Genomic DNA, 13,107 nt, shown 5'->3' on the forward strand with positions numbered 1-13,107 from the left:
TTAATCAACTTTGAGAGTCTGGAAATTTGAAAATATAGACAGAGAAAACATTGAAATTTGAGACACTTGCTTCTCAATTTAAGCCATACCTGTCACTGCTTTGTTAATTGGGTTAACATTGTTGTAATGCAGCACGGTAGCATAGTGGTAGCACCGTTGCTTCACAGCTCCAGGGTCCCAGGTTCGATTCCCGGCTTGGGCCACTGCGGAGTCTGCATATTCTCTCCGTGTCTATTCTCTCCGTGTCACCTCTGGGTGCTCCGGTTTCCTCTCATAGTCCAAAGATGAAATGAAATGAAATGAAAATGAAAATCGCTTATTGTCACGAGTAGGCTTCAATGAAGTTACTGTGAAAAGCCCCTAGTCGCCACATTCCGGCGCCTGTCCGGGGAGGCTGGTACGGGATGTGCAGGTTAGGTAGATTGGCCATGCTAAATTGCCCTTAGTGTCCAAAAATGGTCAAGTGCGGTTACTGGGTTATGGGGACAGGGTGGAGGTGTGGGCTTGAGTAGGGTGCTCTTTCCAAGGACCGGTGCAGACTCAATGGGCCGAATGGCCTCCTTCTGCACTGTAAATTCTATGAATCTCTCTGACTGTCAATACTCTTGAGAGTTCTACCATTCACTGTATATTCCCTACCTGCATTAGACCTTCCAAAATGCATTACCTCACATTTGTCCGGATTAAACTCCTTCTGCCATCTCTCCACCCAAGTCTCCAAACGATCTCAATTCTGCTGTATTCTCTGACAGTCCTCATCGCTATCCACCAACCTTTGTGTCGTCCGCAAACTTACTAATCAGACCAGTTACATTTTCCTCCAAATCATTTATCTATAATAGCAAAGGTCCCAGCACTGATCCCTGCGGAACACCACTAGTCACAGCCCTCCAATCAGAAAAGCAACCTTCCATTGCTACTCTCTGCCTTCTATGACCTAGCCAGTTCTGTATCCATCTTGCCAGCTCACCCCTGATCCTGTGTGACTTCACCTTTTGTACCAGTCTACCATGAGGGACCTTGTCAAAGGCCTTACTGAAGTCCATATAGACAACATCCACTGCCCTACCTGCATTAATCATCTTTGTGACCTCCTCGAAAAAGTTAGTGAGACACGACCACCCTTCACAAAATCGTGCTGCCTTTCACTAATACGTCCATTTGCTTCCAAATGGGAGTAGATCCTGTCTCGAAGCATTTTCTCCTGTAATTTCCCTATCACTGACGTAAGGCTCTCCGACCTGTAGTTGAATGCCTTCTCAGCGTCCATGGACACCACTACCTCCAGTACCTGAGCTCCCAACAGGGTCATGATCACATTTAACAGCCTCCTTATATTGCTCGAAAGCTGCCTGTCCTTTACAAAGACTGTTTGATCCTCCGTAACCACCCCCGGGACACATCCTTCCATCCTTCCCGCTATCAACTTAGCCAGCACTTTCACGTCTGTATGTAACAGAGATGTGGGAGCCACACTCCACCAGGTCCTATTCCTTTTTAGGTATTAATGTGATTGTTGCCTGCGTCATCATCTCTGGCAGCACCCTCTTCTCCAGGGTATCATTAAACGCCCCCAAGAGATGTGGTGCCAGGTAGCCATTGGGGCCCAGGAGCCTTCCCTGACTTCATACCCCTGATACCATCCAGCACCTCCCTCAGCCCCAGGGGTTCCTCTAGCTCCTGCCTCTTCTCTTCCTCCAGCTGTGGAAACTCCAGTTCATCTAAGCTCCCAGCTCCTTATAATAATCCCTAAACGCCTGGTTTATCTTCCCCGGCTCCGACACCACATCCCCTGTCCCAGTCCGTATCATCAATATTTCCCTGGAGGCGACCTGTCTCCGTAACCTAATTACAGCTTGAACATCCTTGAGCTTAATCAGTTGACCATTGGGGGCCATGTGTTCAGATCCCCGGGCCCTATATTCTGCAATTCCCTCCCTAAACCCCTCCATCTCTCTGCCTCTCTTTCCTCCTTTACGTTATTCCTTAAAATCTATCATTTTGACCAAACCGGTGGCCATCTGACTTTATGTTGCCTTGTGTCGCTCTGTGTCCAGTTTTGCTCCCATGAAGCACCTTGGAATGTTTTCTTATGTTAAAAGTGTGACATGAATACATGTTCTTGTTGTATTTAAGGTTATTTTATACATGAATTATGTTGTGTGATTTACCATGTGAGAGACAAGATATGGGTGTTTTTGATAAACATTAGCCACAACCTTTTAGTGATTTCTGTTAGTTACATGATGTGCTATTCACTGGGCAGGATCCTCCGGCTGTTCACGCCGGTGGGATTTTTCTGGACCGGCCGATGACGCACCCGCAGCGGCGTGTATCCCAGCGGCGTGTATCCCAGCGGCGTGTATCCCAGCGGCGTGTATCCCAGCGGCGTGTATCCCAGTGGCGTGTATCCCAGCGGCGCGGGGCGGATTCGATGGGAAATCCTATTGGTAGTGGTGGCAGCAGAAGGTCTCGCAGCCAGCCAAAGGTGGGCCGCCTTGTGCCACCCACCGAGAGGCCAGAGAATCTCAGCCACTATGTCAGATTCCTCTGATACAAAACCTTATCTGTTGCGATTATCCTTTGGTTAAAACTCATTTCAGGTTCTTCCCTGTATTCTCCTGCTTGTGGGTATTAACCTGTGCAATGATTCTGTACTCCAACATGAATCTATGGCCAGTCGATAGGAATGTGTGACTAGCATGGTGCAGCCTGAGCAGGCGTGGGCCCCACCTCAATGTGAACTAATCGGAGATTACTATTAATGGGCTGCACAATTCTCGAGGCCACATGGTCCTTTCTGATTGCATTGCAGAGCATCAAACTCTTAAAGCTCCCGACCTATGTCCACTGCCAAGCCAAGGACTTTGTATGAAAATATTACAGCATGAGATAAAATCCCACCGGTGTGAACAGCCGGAAGATCTTGCCCAGAGAATAGCACATCATGTGACTAACTGACATACCAAGGACTTTGCTTTGATATATGAAATGACTGGAATCCTCTGCTAACAGGTGTTTGATGGGTCACTGTTCCATTCTGCCGCCCACTTTGCCTTGGGGGTTGGTGGGGTGGTGGCGGGGGGGGGGGGGGGGGGGGGGGGGGGGGCACTCCTGGTGTGGAACCTCACTGTATAGAGGCATGAGTCAAAGTTAAGACCACACATACAGTATCACTATAACACTGTCCGACTTATTCTGGGGGCTGGTGAGTGAGAATCAGCACCTCGATCATCACCTGTAAGTTTGACCTCTGCAAGCAGAAATTCTGATCCAATTAAATGCATTTCCATAACTTGTTCAGAGATATGAGATTTTTTTTTAAAGCGATGGTTAGGTTCCAGCAACATAGTTCAATATTAAGCCGAGAACGGTTGTAGTTTTACCCTTCGATCAGAGTGTTAATACGCCAGCAGGCCTCCGATTTGGATGTAAAATTCAACTGGGCATCTGACCATTGAATGAAGTCAGTGAAATGCATTGCCTAGCCTATTGTCAAACACTTTGTAAAATAATGCATTGTGCAAAAGAAACAAATGTAAACCTGCTTCAAAAGTATTTTTAAAATTAAATCTCTTGAAATATTGTGGTGAGTGAAATATTGCCTAACGTATTTAAATGTGATTTTCTTATGGCTACAGAATAGCTTTTTTCTTATTTGCAGATGTCACATTTGGGTACAAATGTTGCTATTGTAAATATCAGTGCAGCTTTCAGTGTAGTTTACACTTTACATGAATATTTACAACAACTCAGGGCGGTACGGTAGCACAAGTGGCTAGCACTGTGCCTTCACAGCGCCAGGGTTCCAGGTTCAATTCCCCGCTGGGTCACTGTCTGTGCGGAGTCTGCACGTTCTTCCCGTGTCTGCGTGGGTTTCCTCCGGGTGCTCCGGTTTCCTCCCACAGTAAAAGACGTGCACGTTAGGTGGATTGGCCATGATAAATTGCCCTTAGTGACCAAAAAAGGAGGGGTTATTGGGTTATGGGGATAGGGTGGAAGTGAGGGCTTAAGTGGGTCGGTGCAGACTCGATGGGCCGAATGGCCTCCTTCTGCACTGTATGTTCTATGTCTATGTCTAACTCACATTTACATAGTACCTAGAATGCTGAAAGGCACTTCACAGGACTGTAATCAGACAAGCCAAAAAGAAAAAATGGGACGTGATTAAATGTTTAGTCGAAGAGGCAGCTTTCAGGAGAAAACAGTGGAGAGATTCACGGAGTGAGGGCAGGGTCAAGGGTCTGGCAGCAAAACCACTTCCACCCCATTGATGGACTGAAAGGAGAGGGGGATCCACAAGACCAGGTCAAGCATGATCTTCCGGAGGGCTATGTTTCTAGGATGTGTGACAGCATGAAAGATGCAGATATCTCCAGAATCAGCTTTATGTTTATCTAGGGCACTCAACATGTGAGAAAACAAGCTCTCGGGCTGAGAATGATTCCTGCCCTTGGGAAATTGCTTATTGTAACAATATCTTGTTATGTGAACAGGTGAATTGGCAAGTGTTGCAAGGTGAGTTGTGGACTTTGTCGTTTATTTGATACATTGGCACTGAACATTATGTAACAAAGGAGTGAGAAGTTTCATTCAGGTTTCCCGACATTTTTGCTTTCATGATACAGTGCGTTACAAAGTTCAAGTTTTTTTTACTGATCTTCCTTCAGCTCATTAATCTCGCTATTACAAATAGCGCGTAATTATCCTTTCTTTGGCCAGGATTTTCTGGTCGTGTCCACCCTGAGACTAGAGATTGCAGCCGGAGGACACCGAACATTCCAATGATCCGCCAAACTTTCCGTCTCCCCCACTATGATTCCCGAGGTGGACGAGGCAGTAAAATTTACCCCGATACCTGTTCAGGGATAATGACATCAGCAGTTGTGGGGTTGAGGTGGGGCGGAGGTACATGAGATCGGAGAGCAGCTCAGAGATGCTGAGAATTCGCCTCAGGATTGAACAGAGCAGAACAAAGAACAATAGAGAACAGGAACAGGCCCTTCGGCCCTCCAGGCCTGTACATGATACCAACCTTGGCCAAACCCTCAACACTTCCTTGTGCCGTATCCCTCTATACCCATCCTATCCATGTGTTTGTCAAGATGCCTTTTTAATGCCGTTAACGTATCGGCTTCCACAACCTCCCCTGGCAACGAGTTCCAGGCACTCACCACCCTCTGTGTAAAAACCTGCCTCGCACATCTCCTCTAAACTTTGCCCCATGGACCTTAACCCTATGCCCCCTGGTGACTGACCCCGCCACCCTGGGAAAGAGTGCCTGCCCATCCACTCTATCCATGCCCCTCATAATCTTGTGGACCTCTATCAGGTCCCCCCTCAACCTCTGTCGTTCTAATGAAAACAGCCCAGTCTATTCAGCCTCTCCACATAGCTAACACTCTCCAGACCAGGCAACATCCTGCTAAACCTCCTCTGCACCCTCTCCATAGCCTTCTTGTCCTTCTGGTAGTGTGACGACCAGAATTGTGCGCAATATTCCAAGTGCCCATTCCAAGGTTCTATACAACTGTAGCATGACTTGCCAGTTTTTATACTCGATGCCCCGTCCAATTCCGTCTGCTTTCTTGACTACCTTGTCCACTTGTGTTGCCACCTTCAATGATCTGTTGATCTGCACTCCCAGATCTCTCTGACTTTCTGTATTCATAAGAGTTTTGCGATTTACGGTATATTTCCCCTCCATGTTAGACCTAACAAAATGCATTATCTCACATTTGTCCGGATTAAACTCCATTTGCCATTTCTCTGCCAGTCTCCAACCTAGCTATGTCCTCTGACAATCCTCAACTCTATCTGCCACTCCACCAACCTTGGTGTCATCCACGAACCTGCCTATGTTGTTAGTACCTATGTGTACTACGACCTCTGGCTGTTCACCTTCCCCCTTCAGGATGTCCTGTGTTCATTCAGAGACATCCTTGACCCTGGCACCAGAGAGGCAACATATTATCCTGGAGTCTCTGTGAAGCGCCTATCTGTGGCCCTTACTAGAGAGTCCCCTATAACTATCGCTTTCCTGCACTTTGCCCTCCCCTGCTGAGCAACAAGAGCCAGTTGTGGTGCCACTGTTCTGGCTGCTGTTGTTTTCCCTGATAGGCTATCTCCCCCAACAGTATCCAAAACGGTATACCTGTTAGAGAGGATTCCTGCACTGACTGCCTGCTCTTTCTAGCGGTCATCCATCGGTCTGCCTGCACCTTGGGTGTGACCACATCTCTATAACTCCTATCTATGATGCTTTCCGCTACCTGCATACTCCTGTGCATCCAACTGCTGCTCCAACCAAACCACACAGTCTGTGAGGAACTGCCATTGGTTACACTTCCTGCAGATGTAGTCGACCGGAATGCTGGAAACATCGGGGATCTCCCACATTTAACAGTTAGAGCAGAATGAGCCACTGGGAAAGACATGGATTCGGGGCAAGGAATTTGCTGGAAGTCATGGAGGCTGGTTTTGGACTCCATAATGCTCAGTTGGACGAAAACATTAATTTTAGATGGCAAGTGATGATGAAACAGCCAGGACTACATGTTTTTTGCAGACATTAATCCCAATGGGTCTATCAGTGATACCTTGTCCAGAATTAACAGCATTTGCTTCCAAAGTGCAGGAGCAACATGACTTGGAGGAAGGAATATAGATGCCCAGTCCCTGGAGGGCACAGTCCTGTGAAGTTATAAATGGGGTGGTGAGCATGGAGATTCTTGTCCAGTCCTACCCTAGTGAAAAATTACATTCCGTTGATTCACACAATCTCTGGGCTCCTGTATTCAGATGGCGTCAGGATAGGAATCTCATGGGCAGCACGGTGGCACAGTGGTTAGCACTGCTGCCTCACAGCACCGAGGTCCCAGGTCCGATCCCGGCTCTGGGTCACTGTCCGTGTGGAGTTTGCACATTCTCCCCGTGTTTGCGTGGGCTACACACCCCCACAACCCAAAGTTGTGCAGTGTTGGTGGATTGGCCACGCTAAATTGCCCCTTAATTGGAAAAAATGAATTGGTTACTCTAAATTTATATTTAAAAAAAGGATAGGAATCTCACACTGGTTAGAAGATAATCGCAACCTGAGCAGAACAAGGCCCTCTGCCGACACCACCTACTCCCAGAGCCTCTTGATGCTCATTCGTAACCTTTTCTTTATTGTTCACAGAGGTGTGACCTTCCCATTCACACCCGGTTCAGAGTGAACGTTACCTGCTGCTCAGGTGTTGGTGGGATGAGCTCAGTGCCACTGTACTGTTACCCCTGGTCAAGGTGCAGGGAGGATTAAGCTAACAGTTTCTCATCACGCTAAATGTTCGAGTCAGCCTACCACATGCAGTAAGAGTCCTAAATCATTGCTTATTCACACTGACAAAAGAATCCTCTCGAAGTAAACACACTGCACCCAGCCTGAGTCCTGAACTTAATCTGTCACAAGCAGCTGAACCACAGAAGCAGTAATTGACCTAGTTCAGTATTTATTATTTCTATTCCTGACCCTCATACACACAAGCACATTTCAATTAGCCTGGTGCTGCGTGTGACCAAGCTGTTTAAATTCATTGTGCTAATATAATCTGGGGTCAGCAATGTTTTTATACCTTGAAACCGCAGTTCTATCACCTGGATTGGTCACCTCAAGGTTTATCTCAATAAAATAATAACGTTATACCCCATGTCCCAAAATATCACAACAAAGGGAAGCATTAGCCAGCAGGTGACCATTGTACAGTGACTGTCAGTGAACAAGCCTCAGAAGCCATTGACATGGACCAGACATCACTGCCAATCACACAGATCATTGGCACGTTCTTCAGCCAAGTTCCAACCGATTTCCTCACTAATCTGTGGCATAGATACCGTGTAACACAATGACCCAGTTATTTGCTGCGAGCGAGTCACAAGAACGCATGTAATCTGGGAAATAAAATGTGCTTTCCTCTTACAGGAAACGCCCAAATGCACGGTAGCACAGTGGTTAGCACTGTTGCTTCACAGCACCAGGGTCCCAGGTTTGATTCCCCGCTGGTTCACCGTCTGTGCGGAGTCTGCATGTTCTCCCCGTGTGTGCATGGGTTTCCTCCGGGTGCTCCGGTTTCCTCCCACAGTCCAAAGATGTCCTGTTAGGTTAATTTGAACATTCTGAATTCTCCCTCTGTGAACCCGAACAGGTGCCAGAATGTGGCAACTAGGGGGTTTTCACAGTAGCTTCATTGCAGTGTTAATGTAAGCCGACTTGTGACAATTATTATCTTTACTGGTCCTTTGTTCTGCACAATCATTCCACCAGCTACAGGTATTTTTAACATCAAGGCTGGCCTGCCTCGGTCTGCTTTAAAGGCAGCTATTTAGCCCTGTGCTAAACCAGCCCCTTGGAATTAGTCCAAATCTACAACTGAGGAATTTTGTAGGTTCGTGATGAGAAGCGATAAAGCATCACACCCCCCCCCCCCTCCCATCCCACCCCCTCCCAATTGGAGACTCAGTGTATTCCTGAATGTTATTCTGTAAAGGTCATTTGATTAATGAGTAAATGGCATCTAGAATTAAAGAAAACGTTAGCGAAGGTACGGACACAGTTTTACGGCCGGGATTACATAAAAATGTAGTTAAATTGTCAAACATATCAAGAAATAGAGAAACCATGAGCTGCAATAAAGCCAGGACCTTTAAACCCTATTCCAGCTTTCAAAAGGACCTTTAACAGGAGTTCTAATCAATTGTGTAGGGCCTTTATCGGAAACACCAAGTGGAGTTCAATACTTGCTAGCTATTATGTATTTATCCATGGGCAGCACGATGGCACAGTGGTTAACATTGCTACCTATGGCGCTGAGGGCCCGGGTTCGATCCCGGCTCTGGGTCACTGTCCATGTGGAGTGTGCATGTTCTCCCCATGTCTGCGTGGGTTTCGCCCCCACAACCCAAAGATGTGCAGGTTAGGTGAATTGGCCACGCTAAATTGCCCCTTAATTGGAAAAAATAATTGGGTACTCTAAATTTAATAAAAATAATGTATTTATCCCCTACATTTCCTGATACTGTATCATTAAGAACCATTACAGTGAAGAGAGTGGTCGAGGAATTAACCAAGTTCTTTACGAGATATGGCATACCAAAAGAGATACAATCAGATCAAGGGTCAAATTTCATGTCAGGGTTATTTAAAGAGGATAATAGCCTGGAAATACAACGGCATAAACCATTGGCGTATCAATCAGAGTCACAGGGAGCACTGGAACTGTTGCATCAAACTTTGAAAACAATGATGAGAACGAAGAGTCAAGATTATCCTCATGATTGGGACAAAGGGATTCCATTTTTCTTATTTGCCATTAAGGATGCACCAAATGATTCTACCAGATTTAGTCCTTTTGAATTGGTCTATGGACATGAAGGCAGAGGACCCCTGAAATGAATCCAAGAAAAGTTACTAAATAAGAAGTCAGAGACTACACTTTTGGACTACATAACAAATTTCAGGGAAAGGCTGATTGGGGCTGGTGAGGTGGCAAGGAAGCATTTAAAGACAGACCAGCAGCAAATGAAAGTCATGACTGATAGGAAAGCACGTTTTGAAGAGAAAGTACTAGTGCTATTACCGCTATTGTCAGGCAATCCATTAAAAGCTAGATTTAGTGGATCGTATCAAATTGAAAGAAAACTGAGCAAAGTAAATTATTTGGTATGCACACCAGACAAAAATCTCAGAGTATGCCATATTAACATGCTCCAGGGATATTGGGATAGAGGTCTTGAGGCACGAGGTCTTGACAGTTATGAAGCAGGAAGAAGGGTGAAATTCTGACTGTGACATCCTCCTAATTCATTTGAATAATGAGGAATATGGTACTGGAAACAGGCTGAAGCCACATAGATCAGGAACAGAAACTTCCACACCAAACCCCAGCTGAATTGATGCTGGCCATCTGCAAGAGCACTCAACTGAATGCACAAACCCGTTGTTGCTATATGGACGTTCTGATTACCCACTTGCATTTACACAAAAGAACAAGACCATGCAATGAACGTGTAACAAATTTCCAGACACAGGTGATCAACTTTACAACAGGATAAAGGACAGACATTGGCAGCCATCAGACTCCACAATGGGCAGTTGTTGGTCAGGTGAGGGCGTTTCTGAGGGCAATGGGTCTTGATTGAATCACCCTGGATAGGACAATGGCCAATTGTGTGCGCATACCTATGACTCAATGCTAGCAGAGCAATACAAAATGAACAATATTGGAACAGATCTTCAGTGATAACCTGGGAGTCCCCCAGGCACAACCATTGCAAGAAGGGACCCTGGATTTCACAGTCCAGAGAAGACATCCACATTGCGTGACCGTAGCTTGGCCAGCAACCTTCACTAACTGTGGGTAATAACTAGAGCTCAGCAGTGAATCTGAGTTATATTTTGTGTGAAGTGACAGAATTGTGAATAAAATTATGTTAAACCGTGAACCTGTTTTGCCCTTTGTTCATCTCACAAATAAGGGACCTGGGTAAAATGTTTGATTAATCCACTGGTCAAAGTAGCCGAGATTTTACAGATACAACACAAAGTACTGAAAACCTTTAGACAACTAGTTAGGTATCTGATAAGAGCTGTGGTGAATTGGAAGAATTACTGCAGTCTTATAAATGAATTTACGGGAATAACTAGGTAGAATGGAGATAACGATGAATGATGTAGATGTGGGGGCAACAGTTCCCATTAAGCAACATCCATATAGGTTAAATCCAGCAAAATTATCACAAGTACGGAAGGAAATGGGATATATGCTCCAAAATGACATTGAGTTCTAGTGATTGACGCTCCCCTATCGGAATGGTGCCAAAGTCAGACAGAACACAATGACTTTGTGTGGACCAGAGGAAAGTGAATGGCATCACTCAGAGGGATTCGTTTCTGATAGCACAGTTGAAGGGTTGCATTGAAAGAGTTGTGCAATCTCTATTGGCAAGCACCCTTTTGCCTGAGAGAGCGAAGGAAATCTCAGCATTCGTGTTGCCAAGTGAATGTTTTTAAATTGAAAGTTATGCTGTTCGAGATGAAGAACGCACCCGCAACATTTCAGAGACCTTCAACTGAAGTTATTCAAGGACTATGTCACTGTGCAGTCTACCTGGATGATTTGTGCATAGTTAAAGTTGGGAAGAACATCTGCAACACTTCTATTTGAACGTATAAAATAGGCTAATCTTGTCGTGAATTTGGCAAAAAGCGAATTGCTAACGCTGAAATCCCATCATTTAGGTCATGCCATGGGACATGGTCAAATGGCCCCATAAGATGAGAAAATACAGGCCATTTGGGATTTTCCAAATCCTACAAGGTTATGGCTTCTGGGAATGAGTGTATTTTATCACAAGTTCATGTCAAACGTTAACAATGTGATAGCTCCACTGACAGAACCTTTGAATAACAACAAGAAATTGAACTGGACAGAGGACTGTTAAACTGCATTCCAATATTTTGGCATCAAAGCCAGTGTTAGCTGCAGCCAATTATGATATTGATGTGGGGGTTGTGCTGTTGCAAGGTGAAGAACTTGGACTTGAGATGCCTGTGGGGTATTTCTCAAGGAAATTAAATCATCACCAACAGAAGTATTTCTCCAATTGAAAGTTTGGTGCTGGCATTGATACATTGAAATTTATGTTGCCAATAATCCAGCAGAGACAATCGTAATACCCCAAACATTTCTGGAGAACTTTCAAGAGCAGAACACCGGGTTACTTCTATGGAGTTATTCCAACCGTGCAATTTAAAAATGTGGTCTAGGACAGAAATCATCATTATGGATGCTCTTTATTGAGTCTTTTGAGAGACTTTTGGCGAACATTGGGTGTAAATGGAAGCTTGCGCGGGTCAAGAAGGCACAGCCTGAGTGAGTGAGGCACATCCAGAGTGGGAATTGCAACTTGGTAATTTGGTGCAGTGAGGTAATCAGGAAAGGTAAGTGATAAATCTAATTCTGCTGTTTTTCAGTTAAAAGTGCAGTGTGTAACTTAGTGACTGAATGGTTGAAACTACCCCCACCCTAATTGCTGAGAGGCAGCTGGTTAGTCACCTGAGGCCTGTTTAGGGGCACAAAGGGCACATTGCATTCTTCTCTTTGAAGTTTAGGTATTTTTTGAGTCATCGGTTAGCTGAGGTCTGCATAAAAGACAGACAGAAAGCGCACTCAGTAAGCTTGTGCTTTTCCAGGAGACACATCCGGAGTGACGCGCATCCAGAGTGGGAATTGCAACGTGGTAATTTGGTGCAGTGCGGTAATTCGGTGCAGAGTGAGAGAAGGTGCTTTTTCATCCTGGTAAGTAGTTTTTCTTTTCATTGTCTAATTTATTTATTTTTATTTTGAAATTGTAGTTGTATAAGTTTACCTAAGGTTTAAGACCTGGCAGGAGATCCCAGACCCGCGCCACGCACCTCGTGTGTGATGTGTGAGCTCAGTGACACGTCCACTGTCCCTGGCTCTTTCACGTGCAAGAAGTGTGTTCAGTTATAGCTCCTGTTAGACCGCTTGACGGCTCTGGAGCTGCGGATGGACTCACTTTGGAGCATCCGCGATGCTGAGGAGGTCGTGGATAGCACGTTTAGCGAGTTGGTCACACCGCAGGTGAAAGTTACTGAGGGAGATAGAAAATGGGTGACCAAAAGACAGAGCAAGAGTAGGAAGGCAGTGCAGGTGTCCCCTGCGGTCATCTCCCTGCAAAACAGATATACCGCTTTGGATACTGTTGAGGGAGATGGCTCACCAGGGGAAGGCAGCAGCAGCCAGGTTCATGGCACCGTGGCTGGCTCTGCTGCACAGCAGGGCAGGAAGAAAAATGGCAGGGCTATAGTGATAGGGGACTCGATCGTAAGGGGAATAGACAGGCGGTTCTGTGGACGCAATCGAGACTCCAGGTTGGTATGTTGCCTCCCTAGTGCAAGGGTCAAGGATGTCTCAGAGCGCCTGCAGGACATTCGGGGGGGGGGGACCATCGATATAGGTAAAAAACGGGATGAGGTCCTACAAGCGGAATTCAGGGGGTTAGGAGTTAAACTAAAAAGTAGGACCTCAAAGGTAGTAATCTCAGGAT

The sequence above is a fragment of the Scyliorhinus canicula genome, chromosome 16 (assembly GCF_902713615.1).
Source record: "Scyliorhinus canicula chromosome 16, sScyCan1.1, whole genome shotgun sequence".
Lineage (NCBI taxonomy): Eukaryota > Metazoa > Chordata > Chondrichthyes > Carcharhiniformes > Scyliorhinidae > Scyliorhinus > Scyliorhinus canicula.